The sequence below is a fragment of the Rattus norvegicus genome, chromosome 1 (genome assembly GCF_021556685.1).
Source record: "Rattus norvegicus strain SHRSP/BbbUtx chromosome 1, alternate assembly SHRSP_T2T, whole genome shotgun sequence".
Taxonomy (NCBI): Eukaryota; Metazoa; Chordata; class Mammalia; order Rodentia; family Muridae; genus Rattus; species Rattus norvegicus.
The window spans coordinates 104,741,360-104,761,928 of record NC_141534.1 but is presented as its reverse complement, the minus strand read 5'-3'; the positions used below and the strand labels follow the sequence as shown (position 1 = coordinate 104,761,928).

Sequence of the window (20,569 nt, the reverse complement as noted above, 5' to 3'; positions counted from 1 at the left end):
AAATTGGAGCTAGTCACTGATCTGTGAGTATAGCAGAATATTATTAATAATCATTTCATTGATTTTGATTTTCTTTTTCCAGTCATGTTTGGTTCTATCCTAGGTCTCTGCGCTCTTCACTGCCCAGCTCCTAACTATCCAGGAACTGTCTGTCATGGCTTCCTCTTGTTGCATGAACCTCAAGATAGTTCCGTCAATGGCCACTCTCACAAGTTTAGTGTCTGGATTGCTCCTGCACATCTTGCAGGCAGGAAAGACTGCATGTTGGACAGATTGTGGGTTGAAACCTTTGTGACTGGATTGGTGTCCCAGTCCTACCACTGGTAGCCTTGCTTGTTTGCAGAAGATGGTTTGTTAGTGCTCGTTACGCCCCATTACTATGGGATTTCACTAGGGTTACTCCCATAATTTCTAGGGAATTTTCATAGCATTAGGCTTCTTTCTCACACCACCCCCAAATATGTCCCCAATTTACTAGACTCCATGTACTTTCTCCTTCCATCAATCTCCCCATACCTAATCCCTCCTGTTCTCATCCCACCCACCCCTAGTTCACCTGCAAAATCTATTCTATTTACTTTTTCCAAGGAAATCCAGAGAGATGTCTCAGGCATTAAAAGGTTAGGCTCACAACCAAAATATCCTTAACCCATTTTTTGATTCTATAGATTGTTGTTCAGTTTTCATGGTTAGTAAGTTTTCTGTTTCTGTTATTCCCTTTCTTTTCCAACTTTAATCCATGGTGGTATGATAGGATGTAGGAGTACTTCAGTTTTCATGTATTCTAAAGACTTACTTTTTACCCAAGTATGTGGTTAATTTTGGAGAAAGTTCAGTTAAATGTCAAGAAATTATATTGTTTTTTTGTTTGGGTGAAATGTGCTGCAAACGTGTGTTATGCCCATTTGGTTTATAAAATTCATTAGCTCAAGTATTTCTCTGTTTTGACTGGATGACCCTTTCCACTTTCTGGTTTTTAGAGACTTTGTTGAGAAGTAGGATATAATTTTAATAGGTCTGACTTTATATATTATTTCATATTTTTCACTTGCAGCTTCTAATATTCTTTCTCTGTTTTGTATGTTTAGTGTTTGATTACTATGTGGCAAGTTTATTTTTTATCCTGGTGCAATCTGTTTGGTGCTCTGCATACTTCTTGTAATAGTATAGACATCTCCTTTAGGCTAGGAAACTTTACTTCTGTGATTTTGTTAATGTGTAGCAATGAACATGTATGTGCAAGTATATCTGTGTCAACAAAATGGTATACCATGTGACATATTATGACACGCTATAATTTCCAAAATGAGACGTTTTTGTTTCCTTTTGTTTTTTTTTAAAGATTTATTTATGCACATCAAAACAATCATCCATCATGATCAAGTAGGCTTCATTCCAGGGATGCAGGGATGGATTTATATACGGAAAACCAACAACGTAATCCACTATATAAACAAACTGAAAGGTAAAAACCACATGATCATTTCATTAGATGCTGAGAAAGCATTTGACATAATTCAACACCCCTTAATGATAAAAGTCCTGGAAAGAACAGGAATTCAAGGCCCATACCTAAACATAGTAAAAGCCATATACAGCAAACCAATAGCTAACATTAAACTAAATGGAGAGAAACTTGAAGCAATCCCACTATAATCAGGGACTAGACAAGGCTGCCCACTATTTCCCTATTTATTCAATATAGTCCTCAAAGTCCTAGCCAGAGCAATTAGACAACAAAAGGAGATCAAAGGGATACAGATTGGAAAGGAAGAAGTCAAAATATCACTATTTGAAGGCAATATGATTGTATACTTAAGTGATCCCAAAAGTTCCACCAGAGAACTACTAAACCTGATAAACACCTTCAGCAAAGTGGCTGGGTATACAATTAACTCCAATAAATCAGTAGCCTTTCTCTACACAAAAGAGAAACAAGCCGAGAAAGAAATTAGGGAAAAAACACCCTTCATGATAGTCCCAAATAATATAAAATACCTTGGTGTGACTTTAACCAAGCAAGTAAAAGATCTGTATGATAAGAACTTCAAGCCTCTGAAGAAAGAAATGAAGAAGATGGAAAGATCTCCCATGCTCATGGATTGGCAGGATTAACATAGTAAAAGTGGCCATTTCACCAAAAGCAATTTACAGATTTAATGCAATCCCCATCAAAATACCAATCCAATTCTTCAGAGAGTTAGATAGAACAATTTGCAAATTCATCTGGAATAAGAAAAAACCCAGGATACCTAAAATTATCCTCAACAATAAAAGGATGTCTGGGGGAATCACTATCCCTGAACTTAAGCAGGATTACAGAGCAATAATGATAAAAACTTCATGGTATTGGGACAGAGACAGACAGATAGACCAATGGAATAGAATTGAAGACCCAGAAATGAACCCACACACCTATGGTCACTTGATTTTTGACAAAGGAGCCAAAACCTTTGGAAAAAAGATAGCATTTTCAGCAAATAGTGCTGGTTCAACTGGAGGTCAGCATGTAGAAGAATGCAGATAGATCCATGCTTATCACCCTGTACAAAGCTTAAGTTCAAGTGGATCAAGGACCTCCACATAAAACCAGATACACTCAAACTAATAGAAGAAAAAGTGGGGAAGAATCTCGAACACATGGGCACTGAAGAAAATTTCCAGAACGAAACACCAATGGCTTATGCTCTAAGATCAAGAATCGACAAATGGGATCTCATAAAACTGCAAAGCTTCTGTAAGGCAAAGGACACTGTTGTTAGTACAAAATGGCAACCAACAGATTGTGAAAAGATCCTAAATAATCCTACATCTGATAGAGGGCTAATATCCATAATATACAACAAAATCAGGAAGTTAGACTCCAGAGAGCCAAATAACCCTATTAAAAATAGGGTACATAGCTAAGCAAAGAATCCTCAGCTGCGGAATACTAGATGGCTGAGAAGTACCTAAAGAAGTGTTGAATGTCATTAGTCATCAGGGAAATGCAAACGAAAACAACACTGAGATTCCACCTCACAGAAGTCAGAATGGCTAAGATCAAAAACTCAGGTGACAGCAGATGCTGGCGAGGATGTGGAGAAAGCGGAACACTCCTCCATTGTTGGTGGGATGCAGACTGGAACAACCATTTTGGAAATCAGTCTGGAGGTTCCTCAGAAAATTGGACATTGAACTACCTGAGGATCCAGCTATACCTCTCTTGGGCATATACCCAAAAGATGCCCCAACATATAACAACGGCACATGCTCCACTATGTTTGTAGCAGCCTTATTTATAATAGCCAGAAGCTGGAAAGAACCCAGATGCCCTTCAACAGAGGAATGGATACAGAAAATGTGGTACATCTTCACAATGGAATATTACTCAGCTATCAAAAACAATGACTTTATGAAATTCGTAGGCAAATGGAGGGAACTGGAAAATATCATCCTGAGTGAGGTAACCCAATCACAGAAAAACACACATGGTATGCACTCATTGATAAGTGGATATTAGCCCAAATGCTTAAATTACCCTAGATGCCTAGAACACATGAAACTCAAGACGGATGATCAAAATGTGAATGCTTCATTCCTTTAAAATGGCAACCAGAATCCCCTTGGGAGGGGATAGGGAGGCAAAGTTTAGAACAGAGGCAAAAGGAAAACCCATTCAGAGCCTGCTCCACATGTGGCCCATACATATACCGCCACCAAACTAGGTAAGATGGATGAAGCAAAAAGTGCAGGCTGACAGGAACTGGATGTAGATCTCTCCTGAGAGACACAGCCAGAATATAACAAATACATAGGCAAATGCCAGCAGGAAACCACTGAACTGAGAATGGGACTCCTGTTGAAGGAATCAGAGAAAGAATTGGAAGAGCTTGAAGGGGCTCGAGACCCCATATGAACAACAATGCCAAGCAACTAGAGCTTCCAGGGACTAAGCCACTACCCAAAGACTATACATGGACTGACCCGGGGCTCCAACCTCATAGGTAGCAATGAATAGTGTAGTAAGAGCACTAGGGGAAGGGGAAGCCCTTGGTCCTTCCAAGACTCAACCCCCAGTGAACGTGATTGTTGAGCAGAGGGTGGCCAGGGGGGCAGGATGGGGAAGGGAACACCCATATAGAACGGAAGGGGGAGAAGTTAGGGGGATGTTGGCCTGGAAACCGGGAAAGGTAATAACAATTGAAATGTAAATAAGAAATACCCAAGTTAATAAAGATGGAGGAAAAAAAAAGAAAATATGTAAGAAAAATAAATAAAAGCACATTGCTTTTCCAAAAAAATTATTTATTATATATAAATACAGTGTAGCATCCATATAGAAGTGGAGGTGGAAGGGTTAGGGGGATGTTGGCCCAGAACCTGGGAAGGGGAATAACAATCAAAATGTAAATAAGAAATACTCAAGTTAATAAAGATAAAAAAAAAAGAGAGAGAGAGAAGGGAGTGCGCTTCTGGTAGACCAGCCTTGTGCTGCTTGGTTTTGGTTCTGAAGGACTGTGGGACAGCCTTAGCACTGGGCACATATGAAGACTCTATGATAACGTTTTTCAACATTCATTTGTCAACATTCAACATTCAACATTCATTGGAATTTATACATTACTTTCATGTCTCTAAGAAAGACTTTTAATTTTTCAATGAAGTATATAACCTCCATATTACATCTGCTGTAGAGTTTTACTAACTCCATCTTCCATAGTCCTCTTAGTAATCTGAGCTAACCTGCATGCTTCTTTCCAATGTGGTGTGCTCATAACAGCCTATGAAAAACCTAATCAGTCACTCCCATCTTGTTTATGAGCTCTAAGTTTGTAAACAAATGCTATTTACAACTCAGGCTCTTTTTTAGTTCCCCAGAGTAAGTGGCTTCATTTTTCTCTCATGCAACAAAATAATGATATATTAAAATAGAAGGAACTTGTACTGCATTCAACACCATACTATTTTTTTTTCTGATCACTGGAAATAAGAACATGTTAAATTGAATCTTGAGAGACACTTTGTTCTAATAATGGTCAGCCTTCAGAGTAGAATATAATAGAATATTCTGGAGTCCAAAACTAAACAAATCAATTATATGATTTTTTAAAGGAAAGAAGGGCACAAAGATTACACCATGGCTGGATATGTTGACACATCTTCCACAGCAGCACTTCGAATGCAAAGTAAAGCACATTGTGTCCATTAGTTGATGATACATTGGTATAAATATGGCAAAGTAGGCCAATAAAGGGTACATAGTAAAATTATGTCACAAAAAACCATTCAATGAATCTAAAACATAAAATAAAATTAATGGTTTCAGTACAAAGAGAGTTTAATAAAATTGGATAAAGAACTATGAGTGTACACAATCACATCATATTATACCTGAATAAGACATTTAGAATGCTGGGGCACTGAATTAAACCATAATATTTAACTTACTATCATAGATAAATTTTAATTTTTAACTAAATTTAAATGGATATTGCTTCTTGAATGTTTTTTGTGCCTGATACCAGGACAGGAGTTTTTTTCTGGCCTTAACAAAATAATGTAGCACTTGGGTGCAAAAATCAATCCAAGGAGTGCTATACTGGAAGCCAAGATGGAGAATACTTCCATAGCCACCATGACCTTTCCCTTCGTGCTGTGATAGACAGGGAGGAAAGTGATCCAAACACAGAAGAATACCTGCATGCTGAATGACAGGAACTTGGCTTTGTTGAATGTGTCAGGCAGATTCCTGGACAAAAAGGCCATGGTGTAGCTCCCAAGTGCTAAGGAGCAGAGGTACCCCAGGACAGTGTGGAAGGCAACTGTTGAACCCATGTTGCACACAATGATGATGTGACCACGCTCGGCATGAGTATCTTGATCAATGAAGGGTGGAGAGGTAACTAACCAGATTCCTCAGATAATAATTTGGATCAGTGTGCAGAAGGGAATGATGAAATTAGGGGCTCTTGATACCATTAACCACCTCACCATTCTAGCTGGAACAGTGGCCTTGAATGCAATAATCACTGTAATGGCTTTGGCCAACACTGTGGAGAGAGCCAGAGTAAACAAAATTCCAAATGCTGTCTGCTGCAAGATGCAAGTGGCTGTCCTGGGCTGTCCAATGAAGAGCAAGGAACTGAGGAAACAGATGAAGAGTGTCAATAGCAGGATATAGCTGAGAGACCGGTTGTTAGCCTTGACAATGGGTGTGTCTCTGTGCTTCACAAAGACAACAAGAACCACAGCTGTGAGCACAGAGAAGCCCAGTGCTGTGATGGTGAGTGCCATTCCCAGTGGCTCTTCATAGGCCAAAAAGCTCACAGATTTCCGGAGGCAGTGGTTCTTCTCTGAGTTGGCATAGTGACTTTCTGGGCACTTCAGACACTGATCCATATCTGTTCAGAAATGAAAGTGACTGTGAATCAATCTTCAGGTCTTTCTTTCTTTCTTTCTTTCTTTCTTTCTTTCTTTCTTTCTTTCTTTCTTTCTTTCTTTCTTTCTTCCTTTTCTTTTGTTTTTGGAGCTGGGGACCAAACCCAGGGCCTTGAGCTTGCTAGGCAAGCGCTCTACCACTGAGCTAAATCCCAAACCCCAAGTTTTCCTTTCTCCCCTTAATAAATTAATTATGCCCAGCTCATTGAAGTGCTTCCTGATTCACCTCTTTTTATTGTTTCAGAAAGACATTTTTAAAGGACTCCGTGCATTATTTCAAATCTATACTGTGCTCTTTGCCTGTGCTGAAAAAAAATCAAACAGCCCACTGCTTTTGTTCTCCCTTTGTATGCTTTCCTGCAATTTGTGACTCTGTTGCATATATTTTATGAGTCATAACATTTCAGAGCAATATTGTATAATTGCAATTTGATTCTGACATCACCTTATGAAAAACGTCTAATCCTGGACATATTTCTTTTTATACAATACTGTCATTACTGTTTGAAATTCACTTCTTAAATTGTGTTGTCAGATTTGGGACCCATAGTTACTTATTTTCATAAAATCTCTTGGGAACTCCAATTTGGTTAATACCCTGAATGATTTCAAAATAATAAACACTATTACATTTTTGGAGCTTAATTCCTTCACTAGTATAATGTTGTAACATCTATCTATGGCATTATTTGTTAGCACATAGGTAGAGAACTATTACTAGGTATTAAAAATAGTTTTTCAATATTCTGCTCCTAAACATTTGTGAATTTTACCTTGAAGTAAAAAACATGTGCCTCAGTTCATAATGCCATATTTCTATTACATTAAATCTTTTTGTATTTCTGGACACTATCAACCTTATCAAGGGATTTTCTCTGCTTTATATTTTTAAAGATTTTATTTATTCAGTTTATATATGACGGGTGCACTGTCACTGTCTTCAGACACACCAGAAGAGTGAATCGGGTGGTTGTGAGCCACCATGTGGTTGCTGGGATTTGAACTCATGACCTCTTGAAGAGCAGTCAGTGCTCTTAACTGCTGAGCCATCTCTCCAGCCCTCTGCTTTATATTTTGGGCTAGCATTATCAAGGTTATTTTTAGAAGTATGAAGTTTCTTCTCTGATATCTTGCTCTCTTTACTTTAATGACCATGGAACTCTACTCATATTTCCTCAAGCTTTTTACACATACACAACTTGTCCCTTTGCTACTATTATGAGCATTTTGCTGTTGCTTTTATATTGTACAGTATATACTTCAAGAGTAGAATTCTATCTTTGACTTACTTTTTTTTTATATTGAACCAGTTTTTTACTGTTTTATATAATATTCAAAATAAAAACAGTTGACAAGGATATTTAATCCCTCATTCCTTAACTTATTTAAATAATAAAAATGCCAACAAGTTATTTTATCAGGTACTTTCACTGTGTTCAGCTCAAATTTAATAGAGAAATAAAAATGCAATAGATTAAGTGATTGTGCAGCTCCAGCATTCTGGTTGTTTGCTTTTATATTTTGTTTGTTTATTTTGTTGCTTCTATGACAGAAACTATAGAAAATGGAATATGAATGTTTCAGTGTTTCTCATCCCTTTCCCAATGAAGAAGCTTCTGAAATGACAGCCTGATAATACGTATTTCCAAGGTGAAGTCCTTGTGTACTGTTACTCCAATATAGTTTCCCCGGACGCTTACTGAAGAAGTCCACCACAGCCCCACACTGGCTTCCTTGCAGCATCCTGTTGCATCAATGCATCAGCCACATGAGCTCAGTTCGGAAGGGACTGTGTATGGTTACACACCTCCATTAGTAGCTCTTAGCTGCAGAGGTTCATAATGTGTTTGCAAAGACCTTGCTAGTCTGTTCCTTACTTTAGTTGACATAGAAACCCAGCTATATGGTAGTAATTTTGTTTTGAGCATTTTGTAAATGTTCTCCTACAGTCATTTTTACAAGCTGCTTCAATTGTGAGGGAGCAGGGCTATCAAAGGAGTAGAAGTGCTGCAGTCGAATGTCTCATAAAAACACCCATTTTAAAATTCATAGTAAAATTAAAATACTTCATTTTATCTTGAAGTGGCAACTGGAAAATATGTTTTACAAATGAAAACAAGAGACTGGAGAGATGGCTCTGTGATTGTGAGCACTGACTGTTCTTCCAGAGGACCCAAGTCCAATTTCCAGCACCCACATGGAATCTCACACCTATCTGTAACTCCAATTCCAGTACTCTGACAACCTCACATGCTCATATACATAGGTAAAACATGGATGAACATTAAAGAAAAAATAATTTATGTATTTAAAAAATTAAAATGGAATTGCCTTGTAGTTTATCAATATGTAAAGCACTGGTCTTGCTTTTGTGGTTATTGAATTAGTACCATACATTCTTTCAGATACTATGTTTTTATTACCCTGAGAAATCATGAGGGAGGAATTAAGTATTTTTCCCTTTATGGGTGGCCTTGTACTTAATGGAAGTTACACCCACTCATATCAGAAAAGAAATACGTGAGAAACTATATTTCTGTAGTTCAATATAAATCCTTAACATCATAGACTAAATACTTCAGATTAATAGTAGTTGGGTTGTATGTCGCTTGTGGACAAATATTAGATAAAACAATTAGCTCCCTGCCCGTCTTCTTCTTTACAAATATTTTTCCTTATAAGGATAGAGACCTAAAACTTGCATATGATTTTCCAGCATCTTTCCTTTCAGAGGATAAGCTGATAGACAAGTGTGCAGAGAAATCCTGTTGCACTACATCATTATTTGGCTTCACAGTTGTCCAGAGGAGAAATCAGAGTGTCAGAAGCAGTCTGGGCAGCAGCTCTCTACTCCCAGACCCTGTGAGAGAGAGACCCAACCGCCTGGTCAGGTGGGCACTCCTGAGGCTGCAGAGCGGAAGAGACCACCAACACTGCTCACCCCTGCCCACATCCCTGGCCCAAGAGGAAACCGTATAAGGCCTCTGGGCTCCCGTGGGGGAGGGCCCAGGAGCAGCAGGACACCTGCCAGAGACACCGCCGGACCCTGAAGGAAACAGACCGGATAAACAGTTCTCTGCACCCAAATCCCGTGGGAGGGAGAGCTAAACCTTCAGAGAGGCAGACAAGCCTGGGAAACCAGAAGAGACTGCTCCCTGCACACACATCTCGGACGCCAGAGGAAAAAGCCAAAGACCATCTGGAACCCTGGTGCACTGAAGCTCCCGGAAGGGGCGGCACAGGTCTTCCTGGTTGCTGCCGCTGCAGAGAGCCCGTGGGCAGCACCCCACGAGCAAACTTGAGCCTCAGGACCACAGGTAAGACCAACTTTTCTGCTGCAAGAAAGCTGCCTGGTGAACTCAAGACACAGGCTCACAGGAACAGCTGAAGACCTGTAGAGAGGAAAAACTACACGCCCGAAAGCAGAATACTCTGTCCCCATAACTGACTGAAAGAGAGGAAAACAGGTCTACAGCACTCCTGACACACAGGCTTATAGGACAGTCTAGCCACTGTCAGAAATAGCAGAACAAAGTAACACTAGAGATAATCTGATGGCGAGAGGCAAGCGCAGGAACCCAAGCAACAGAAACCAAGACTACTTGGCATCATCGGAGCCCAATTCTCCCACCAAAACAAACATGGAATATCCAAACACACCAGAAAAGCAAGATCTAGTTTCAAAATCATATTTGATCATGATGCTGCAGGACTTCAAGAAAGACGTGAAGAACTCCCTTAGGGAAACACAGGAAAACATTAATAAACAAGTAGAAGCCTACAGAGAGGAATCACAAAAATCCCTGAAAGAATTCCAGGAAAACACAATCAAACAGTTGAAGGAATTAAAAATGGAAATAGAAGCAATCAAGAAAGAACACATGGAAACAACCCTGGATATAGAAAACCAAAAGAAGAGACAAGGAGCTGTAGATACAAGCTTCACCAACAGAATACAAGAGATGGAAGAGAGAATCTCAGGAGCAGAAGATTCCATAGAAATCATTGACTCAACTGTCAAAGATAATGTAAAGCGGAAAAAGCTACTGGTCCAAAACATACAGGAAATCCAGGACTCAATGAGAAGATCAAACCTAAGGATAATAGGTATAGCAGAGAGTGAAGACTCCCAGCTCAAAGGACCAGTAAATATCTTCAACAAAATCATAGAAGAAAACTTCCCTAACCTAAAAAAAGAGATAGCCATGGGCATACAAGAAGCCTACAGAACTCCAAATAGATTGGACCAGAAAAGAAACACCTCCCGTCACATAATTGTCAAAACACCAAACGCACAAAATAAAGAAAGAATATTAAAAGCATTAAGGGAAAGAGGTCAAGTAACATATAAAGGCAGACCTATCAGAATCACACCAGACTTCTCGCCAGAAACTATGAAGGCCAGAAGATCCTGGACTGATGTCATACAGACCCTAAGAGAACACAAATGCCAGCCCAGGTTACTGTATCCTGCAAAACTCTCAATTAACATAGATGGAGAAACCAAGATATTCCATGACAAAACCAAATTTACACAATATCTTTCTACAAATCCAGCAGTACAAAGGATAATAAAGGGTAAAGCCCAACATAAGGAGGCAAGCTATAACCTAGAAGAAGCAAGAAACTAATCGTCTTGGCAACAAAACAAAGAGAATGAAAGCACACAAACATAACCTCACATCCAAATATGAATATAACGGGAAGCAATAATCACTATTCCTTAATATCTCTCAACATCAATGGCCTCAACTCCCCAATAAAAAGACATAGATTAACAAACTGGATATGCAACGAGGACCCTGCATTCTGCTGCCTACAGGAAACACACCTCAGAGACAAAGACAGACATTACCTCAGAGTGAAAGGCTGGAAAACAATTTTCCAAGCAAATGGTCAGAAGAAGCAAGCTGGAGTAGCCATTCTAATATCAAATAAAATCAATTTTCAATTAAAAGTCATCAAAAAAGATAAGGAAGGACACTTCATATTCATCAAAGGAAAAATCCACCAAGATGAACTCTCAATCCTAAATATCTATGCCCCAAATACAAGGGCACCTACATACGTAAAAGAAACCTTACTAAAGCTCAAAACACACATTGCAAGTCACACAATAATAGTGGGAGATTTCAACACCCCACTCTCATCAATGGACAGATCATGGAAACAAATTGAACAGAGATGTAGACAGACTAAAAGAAGTCATGAGCCAAATGGACTTAATGGATATTTATAGAACATTCTATCCTAAAGCAAAAGGATATACCTTCTTCTCAGCTCCTCATGGTACTTTCTCCAAAATCGACCATATAATTGGTCAAAAAACGGGCCTCAACAGGTACAGAAAGATAGAAATAATCCCATGCGTGCTATCAGACCACCACGGCCTAAAACTGGTCTTCAATAACAATCAAGGAAGAATGCCCACATATACGTGGAAATTGAACAATGGTCTACTCAATGATAACCTGGTCAAGGAAGAAATGAAGAAAGAAATTAAAAACTTTTTAGAATTTAATGAAAATGAAGGTACAACATACCCAAACTTATGGGACACAATGAAAGCTGTGCTAAGAGGAAAACTCATAGCGCTGAGTGCCTGCAGAAAGAAACAGGAAAGAGCATATGTCAGCAGCTTGACAGCACACCTAAAAGCTCTAGATCAAAAAGACGCAAATACACCCAGGAGGAGTAGAAAGCAGGAAATAATCAAACTCAGAGCGGAAATCAACCAAGTAGAAACAAAAAGGACCATAGAAAGAATCAACAGAACCAAAAGTTGGTTCTTTGAGAAAATCAACAAGATAGATAAACCCTTAGCCAGACTAACGAGAGGACACAGAGAGTGTATGCAAATTAACAAAATCAGAAATGAAAAGGGAGACATAACAACAGATTCAGAGGAAATTCAAAAAATCATCAGATCTTACTATAAAAACCTATATTCAACAAAACTTGAAAATCTGCAGGAAATCGACAATTTCCTAGACAGATACCAGGTACCGAAGTTAAATCAGGAACAGATAAACCAGTTAAACCACCCCATAACTCCTAAGGAAATAGAAGCAGTCATTAAAGGTCTCCCAACCAAAAAGAGCCCAGGTCCAGACGGGTTTAGTGCAGAATTCTACCAAACCTTCAGAGAAGACCTCATACCAATATTATCCAAACTATTCCACAAAATTGAAACAGATGGATCACTACCGAATACCTTCTACGAAGCCACAATTACTCTTATACCTAAACCACACAAAGATCCAACAAAGAAAGAGAACTTCAGACCAATTTCCCTTATGAATATCGACGCAAAAATACTCAACAAAATTCTGGCAAACTGAATCCAAGAGCACATCAAAACAATCATCCACCATGACCAAGTAGGCTTCATCCCAGGCATGCAGGGATGGTTTAATATACGGAAAACCATCAACGTGATCCATTATATAAACAAACTGAAAGAACAAAACCACATGATCATTTCATTAGATGCTGAGAAAGCGTTTGACAAAATTCAACACCCCTTCATGATAAAAGTCCTGGAAAGAATAGGAATTCAAGGCCCATACCTGAACATAGTAAAAGCCATATACAGCAAACCAGTTGCTAACATTAAACTAAATGGAGAGAAACTCGAAGCAATCCCACTAAAATCAGGGACTAGACAAGGCTGCCCACTCTCTCCCTACTTATTCAATATAGTTCTTGAAGTTCTAGCCAGAGCAATCAGACAACAAAAGGAGGTCAAGGGGATACAGATCGGAAAAGGAGAAGTCAAAATATCACTATTTGCAGATGATATGATAGTATATTTAAGTGATCCCAAAAGTTCCACCAGAGAACTACTAAAGCTGATAAACAACTTCAGCAAAGTGGCTGGGTATAAAATTAACTCAAATAAATCAGTAGCCTTCCTCTACACAAAAGAGAAACAAGCCGAGACAGAAATTAGGGAAATGACACCCTTCATAATAGACCCAAATAATATAAAGTATGTCAGTGTGACTTTAACCAAGCAAGTAAAAGATCTGTACAATAAGAACTTCAAGACACTGAAGAACGAAATTGAAGAAGACCTCAGAAGATGGAAAGATCTCCCATGCTCATCGATTGGCAGGATTAATATACTAAAAATGGCCATTTTACCAAAAGCAATCTACAGATTCAGTGCAATCCCCATCAAAATACCAATCCAATTCTTCAAAGAGTTAGACAGAACAATTTGCAAATTCATCTGGAATAAAAAAAAACCCAGGATAGCTAAAGCTATCCTCAACAATAAAAGGACTTCAGGGGGAATCACTATCCCTGAACTCAAGCAGTATTACACAGCAATAGTGATAAAAACTGCATGGTATTGGTACAGAGACAGACAGATAGACCAATGGAATAGAATTGAAGACCCAGAAATGAACCCACACACCTATGGTCACTTGATTTTTGACAAAGGAGCCAAAACCATCCAATGGAAAAAAGGTAGCATTTTCAGCAAATGGTGCTGGTTCAACTGGAGGGCAACATGTAGAAGAATGCAGATCGATCCATCCTTATCACCCTGTACAAAGCTTAAGTCCAAGTGGATCAAGGACCTCCACATCAAACCAGACACACTCAAACTAATAGAAGAAAAACTAGGGAAGCATCTGGAACACATGGGCACTGGAAAAAATTTCCTGAACAAAACACCAGTGGCTTATGCTCTAAGATCAAGAATCGACAAATGGGATCTCATAAAACTGCAAAGCTTCTGTAAGGCAAAGGACACTGTGGTTAGGACAAAACGGCAACCAACAGATTGGGAAAGATCTTTACCAATCCTACAACAGATAGAGGCCTTATATCCAAAATATACAAAGAACTCAAGAAGTTAGACCGCAGGGAGACAAATAACCCTATTAAAAAATGGGGTTCAGAGCTAAACAAAGAATTCACAGCTGAGGAATGCCGAATGGCTGAGAAACACCTAAAGAAATGTTCAACATCTTTAGTCATAAGGGAAATGCAAATCAAAACAACCCTGAGATTTCACCTCACACCAGTGAGAATGGCTAAGATCAAAAACTCAGGTGACAGCAGATGCTGGCGAGGATGTGGAGAAAGAGGAACACTCCTCCATTGTTGGTGGGATTGCAGACTGGTACAACCATTCTGGAAATCAGTCTGGAGGTTCCTCAGAAAATTGGACATTGAACTGCCTGAGGATCCAGCTATACCTCTCTTGGGCATATACCCAAAAGATGCTTCAACATATAAAAGAGACACGTGCTCCACTATGTTCATCGCAGCCTTATTTATAATAGCCAGAAACTGGAAAGAACCCAGATGCCCTTCAACAGAGGAATGGATACAGAAAATGTGGTACATCTACACAATGGAATATTACTCCGCTATCAAAAACAACGAGTTTATGAAATTCGTAGGCAAATGGTTGGAACTGGAAAATATCATCCTGAGTGAGCTAACCCAATCACAGAAAGACATACATGGTATGCACTCATTGATAAGTGGCTATTAGCCCAAATGCTTGAATTACCCTAGATCCCTAGAACAAACGAAACTCAAGACGGATGATTAAAATGTGCATGCTTCACTCCTTTTTTAAATGAAGAAAAAGAATACCCTTGGCAGGGAATAGAGAGGCAAAGATTAAAACAGAGACTGACGGAACACCCATTCAGAGCCTGCCCCACATGTGGCCCATCCATATACAGCCACCCAATTAGACAAGATGGATGAAGCAAAGAAGTGCAGACTGACAGGAGCCGGATGTAGATCGCTCCTGAGAGACACAGCCAGAATACAGCAAATACAGAGGTGAATGCCAGCAGCAAACCACTGAACTGAGAATAGGACCCCCGTTGAAGGAATCAGAGAAAGAACTGGAAGAGCTTGAAGGGGCTTGAGACCCCAAAAGTACAACAATGTCAAGCAACCAGAGCTTCCAGGGACTAAGCCACTACCTAAAGACTATACATGGACTGACCCTGGACTCTGACCCCATAGGTAGCAATGAATATCCTAGTCAGAGCACCAGTGGAAGGGGAAGCCCTGGGTCCTGCTAAGACTGAACCCCCAGTGAACTAGACTATAGGGGGAGGGCGGCAATGGGGGGAGGGTTGGGAGGGGAACACCCATAAGGAAGGGGAGGGGGGAGGGGGATGTTTGCCCGGAAACCGGGAAACGGAATAACACTTGAAATGTATATAAGAAATACTCAAGTTAATAAAAAAAAAAAAAAGAAAGCAGTCTGATCCAGGTGCTTTGAGAAACACGGCTTCCTCTTCCAGTGTTCCCTCCATGTTCCTGCTGACGTTTGTGTGCCTTGGCACTGACAGCGTTCTTTCTGGACTGTGTGACAATTAAGGATATTTTTTAAACTTAGAGAATACTTTATTAGTTTTTGTAATCAAACCCACGTAGATAAGACCTTACATATTTAATACAGTGTGTTACCCCTGTACAAATGGAAAAAACTTAAGTTCAACATTTCTAGACTAATATGGCTGTTAATTTCTGTACAGTGCCAACTCAACACAGTAAACAGGGATACTTTTTTCCAAAGTTGACAGCACAGCTAAAGTTTCAAAAAATTCAAATTATATATCTGTATATATATATTTATATTTATATAAAAAGACCAATAATAGCAGTGTGTTATGCATCAACAGCAGCAACAGCTTTTCCAGGTTCTGCAGTCATCTGAACAAAACTGTAGAGACATCCAGCACACTCCATTAAAAAAAAAGTAAAAAAACAAAACCCGAGAAAACAGCACAGTTCTGTTACTCTTGTGGTACCTCGCACCATTTTTTTTTAAAATTAGCTTCTCAATCATCATCTGGAAAGAAAACATTCTGAGCAACATCATTAAAAACAGCTCTGATAAAGCACGGTCACTACTACGTATCATAAAGCAGGTACAAGCTATTTTACATCCACAGAGGTATGATACAGTACTGTCCTACATCTATAATACTAGAAGATACAATTTAAAAGGCATTATTTGAGACTTGATTCTACTTTTCCAGCAGAGGGCCCAAAGTATGGTGTGACACAGCTTTGTAAAGAAACATACTCTAGACAGGATTTCCTTTCACTAGTGGCACAGTTCTAAGGATTCATTCTCTCCATGAATGTCAGCTAAAACCGTTATTAAAAAAATGAAATATCCCTAGAACAAAACCGTATAACCACCGGATTCACATGAAGATGACCTAGTGGAGACAAGCTGGACCTCACCTTACCAACAAGCTATCAAATCTGTTACGTTTAAACAGTGAGGCCTCCAAGGAAGGAGATGCCAAGTAGTGCTTCAAAGCTTCGGACCACAATCAAACACAGCATCCTTTTCAACAGAAGCAGAAGCTCATCTGAATATGCTCAAGGATGCTGACATCAACATTTAATCATCTCCTCACTCATCCAGGAAGAAGGGGAGATCAGTTACTACTGGACTTTATTGTGTTCAACCAAATCACCATGTTACAAAAATAGCAAGCTGCCATAATAAAAAATAAGGCTCCTCTATCCAGCACCAGGTAGCTTCATTTTACTTTCAAGCCTAGAAATTGCACACTTGTATATAAACCAATCGAAGATGAGGATTGAGAGTTCATCTTGGTGGATTTTTCCTTTGATGAATATGAAGTGTCCTTCCTTATCTTTTTTGATGACTTTTAATTGAAAATTGATTTTATTTGATATTAGAATGGCTACTCCAGCTTGCTTCTTCTGACCATTTGCTTGGAAAGTTGTTTTCCAGCCTTTCACTCTGAGGTAGTGTCTGTCTTTGTCTCTGAGGTGTGTTTCCTGTAGGCAGCAGAATGCAGGGTCCTCATTGCATATCCAGTTTGTTAATCTATGTCTTTTTATTGGGGAGTTGAGACCATTGATGTTGAGAGATATTAAGGAATAGTGATTATTGCTTCCTGTTATATTCATATTTGGATGTGAGGTTATGTTTGTGTGCTTTTCTTCTCTTTGTTTTGTTGCCAAGACGATTAGTTTCTTGCTTCTTCTAGGGTATAGCTTGCCTCCTTATGTTGGGCTTTACCCTTTATTATCCTTTGTAGTGCTGGATTTGTAGAAAGATATTGTGTAAATTTTGTTTTGTCATGGAATATCTTGGTTTCTCCATCTATGTTAATTGAGAGTTTTGCAGGATACAGTAACCTGGGCTGGCATTTGTGTTCTCTTAGGGTCTGTATGACATCAGTCCAGGATCTTCTGGCCTTCATAGTTTCTGGCGAAAAGTCTGGTGTGATTCTGATAGGTCTGCCTTTATATGTTACTTGACCTTTTTCCCTTACTGCTTTTAATATTCTTTCTTTATTTTGTGCGTTTGGTGTTTTGACAATTATGTGACGGGAGGTGTTTCTTTTCTGGTCCAATCTATTTGGAGTTCTGTAGGCTTCTTGTATGCCCATGGGTATCTCTTTTTTTAGGTTAGGGAAGTTTTCTTCTATGATTTTGTTGAAGATATTTACTGGTCCTTTGGGCTGGGAGTCTTCACTCTCTTCTATACCTATTATCCTTAGGTTTGATCTTCTCATTGAGTCCTGGATTTCCTGTATGTTTTGGACCAGTAGCTTTTTCCGCTTTACATTATCTTTGACAGTTGAGTCAATGATTTCTATGGAATCTTCTGCTCCTGAGATTCTCTCTTCCATCTCTTGTATTCTGTTGGTGAAGCTTGTATCTACAGCTCCTTGTCTCTTCTTTTGGTTTTCTATATCCAGGGTTGTTTCCATGTGTTCTTTCTTGATTGCTTCTATTTCCATTTTTAATTCCTTCAACTGTTTGATTGTGTTTTCCTGGAATTCTTTCAAGGATTTTTGCGATTCCTCTCTGTAGGCTTCTACTTGTTCTCTAAGGGAGTTCTTTATGTCTTTCTTGAAGTCCTCCAGCATCATGATCAAATATGATTTTGAAACTAGATCTTGGTTTTCTAGTGTGTTTGGATATTCCGTGTTTGCTTTGTTGGGAGAATTGGGCTCCGATGATGCTATGTAGTCTCGGTTTCTGTTGTTTGGGTTCCTGCGCTTGCCTCTCGCCATCAGATTATCTCTAGTGTTACTTTGTTCTGCTATTTCTGACCGTGGGTAGACTTTCCTATAAGCCTGTGTGTCAGGAGTGCTGCAGACCTGTTTTCCTGTTTTCTTTCAGCCAGTTATGGGGAGAGAGTGTTCTGCTTTCGGGCGTGTAGTTTTTCCTCTCTACAGGTCTTCAGCTGTTCCTGTGGGCCTGTGTCTTGAGTTCACCAGGCAGGTTTCTTGCAGGGGAAAAGTTGGTCCTACCTGTGGTTCCAAGGCTCAAGTTTGCTCGTGGGGTACCGCCTAAGTCCTCTCCGTGGCAGCAGCAACCGGGAAGATCTGCGCCGCTCTTTCCGGGAGCCTCCGTGCACCAGGGTTCCAGATGACGTTTGGTGTTTTCCTCTGGCGTCTGGATGTGCACAGAGTGCAGTCTCTTCTGGTTTCCCAGGCGTGTCTGCCTCTCTGAAGGTTCAGCTCTCCCTCCCACGGGATTCGGGTGCAGAGAACTGTTTATCCAGTCTGTTTCCTTCAGGTTCCTGGGGTGTCTCAGGCGCAGGGTTCTTGCCGCTCCCGGGCCCTCCCCTACGGGAACCCAGAGGCCTTATACAGTTGCCTCTTGGGCCAGGGATGTGGGCAGGGGTGGGCAGTGTTGGTGGTCTCCTCCGCTCTGCAGACTCAGGAGTGCCCTCCTGATCAGGCGGTGAGGTCTCTCTCCCACGGGGCATCTTTGACTTACATAAGAAACATGATGACTGTGTCATTAACTAATTCATGTAATAATGACACTTTATTTGAAAATTAGGTTTTGCTCATTCTACCAGCTTGCATCAATTATATCTTGAATTGTAAATTGTTATCATGTGTATTTTTACCCTAATATGTCTTATGTATGACTTGGAAATATATTCAATAAATAAAATTGTGCAGGACTTTGTATCTATGAATGAAGTTCTCCTATTCTGTTCATACTGAAAATATCTACGGACATTCCATATAGCTTAAGTGCAGGCAAGAGACATTTCAAAGTTACTTTGAGCGCCCATGAGAATTCATGGTGGTAGGAATTCGTATCAAAGAAGGATGAACTCAATGCTGTCCTTGAGCTTAATCTACTTATTGTAAAAAAATCTAAATGTTTGTTTTTACGTACATCAACAGGTGACATTTTCATTCAAACTCCAAGAAATCTATTTTTTTTTAAAAAGAATTATTCATTTCATTTATATGAGTACTAGATTGTACATATTTTCAGTGGGTCCCATTATAAATAGTTGTGAGCCACCATGCGGTTGCTGGGAATTGAACTCAGGACCTCTGGAAGAGTAATTAATGCTCTTTTTTTTCATTGTATGACCTTGTACAAGGTACTTTTTTTTTATTAACTTGAGTATTTCTTATATACATTTCGAGTGTTATTCCCTTTCCTGGTCTCCGGGCAAACATCCCCCTCCCCCCTCCCCTTCTTTATAGGTGTTCCCCTCCCCATCCTCCCCCCTTGCCGCCCTCCCCCCAAAAATCTAGTTCACTGGGGGTTCAGTCTTAGCAGGACCCAGGGCTTCCCCTTCCACTGGTGCTCTTACTAGGATATTCATTGCTACCTATGAGGTCAGAGTCCAGGGTCAGTCCATGTATAGTCTTTAGGTAGTGGCTTAGTCCCTGGAAGCTCTGGTTGCTTGGCATTGTTGTACATATGGGGTCTCGAGCCCCTTCAAGCTCTTCCAGTTCTTTCTCTGACTCCTTCAACGGGGGTCCTATTCTCAGTTAAGTGATTTGCTGCTGGCATTCGCCTCTGTATTTGCTGTATTCTGGCTGTGTCTCTCAGGAGAGATCTACATCCGGCTCCTGTCAGTCTGCACTTCTTTGCTTCATCCATCTTGTCAAATTGGGTGGCTGTATATGTATGGGCCACATGTGGGGCAGGCTCTGAATGGGTGTTCCTTCAGTCTCTGTTTTAATCTTTGCCTCTCTCTTCCCTGCCAAGGGTATTCTTGTTCCCCTTTTAAAGAAGGAGTGAAGCATTCACATTTTGATCATCCGTCTTGAGTTTCATTTGTTCTATGCATCTAGGGTAATTCAAGCATTTGGGCTAATAGCCACTTATCAATGACTGCATACCA

At 39.8% G+C, this 20,569-nt stretch overlaps 1 pseudogene; it reads right to left on the bottom strand.

The window, feature by feature from the left end:
- Nucleotides 1-5,445: 5,445 nt before the first annotated feature.
- Vmn2r116l-ps12 (vomeronasal 2, receptor 116 like, pseudogene 12) overlaps nucleotides 5,446-20,569 on the bottom strand; it is a 92,685-nt pseudogene continuing 77,561 nt past the window's right edge.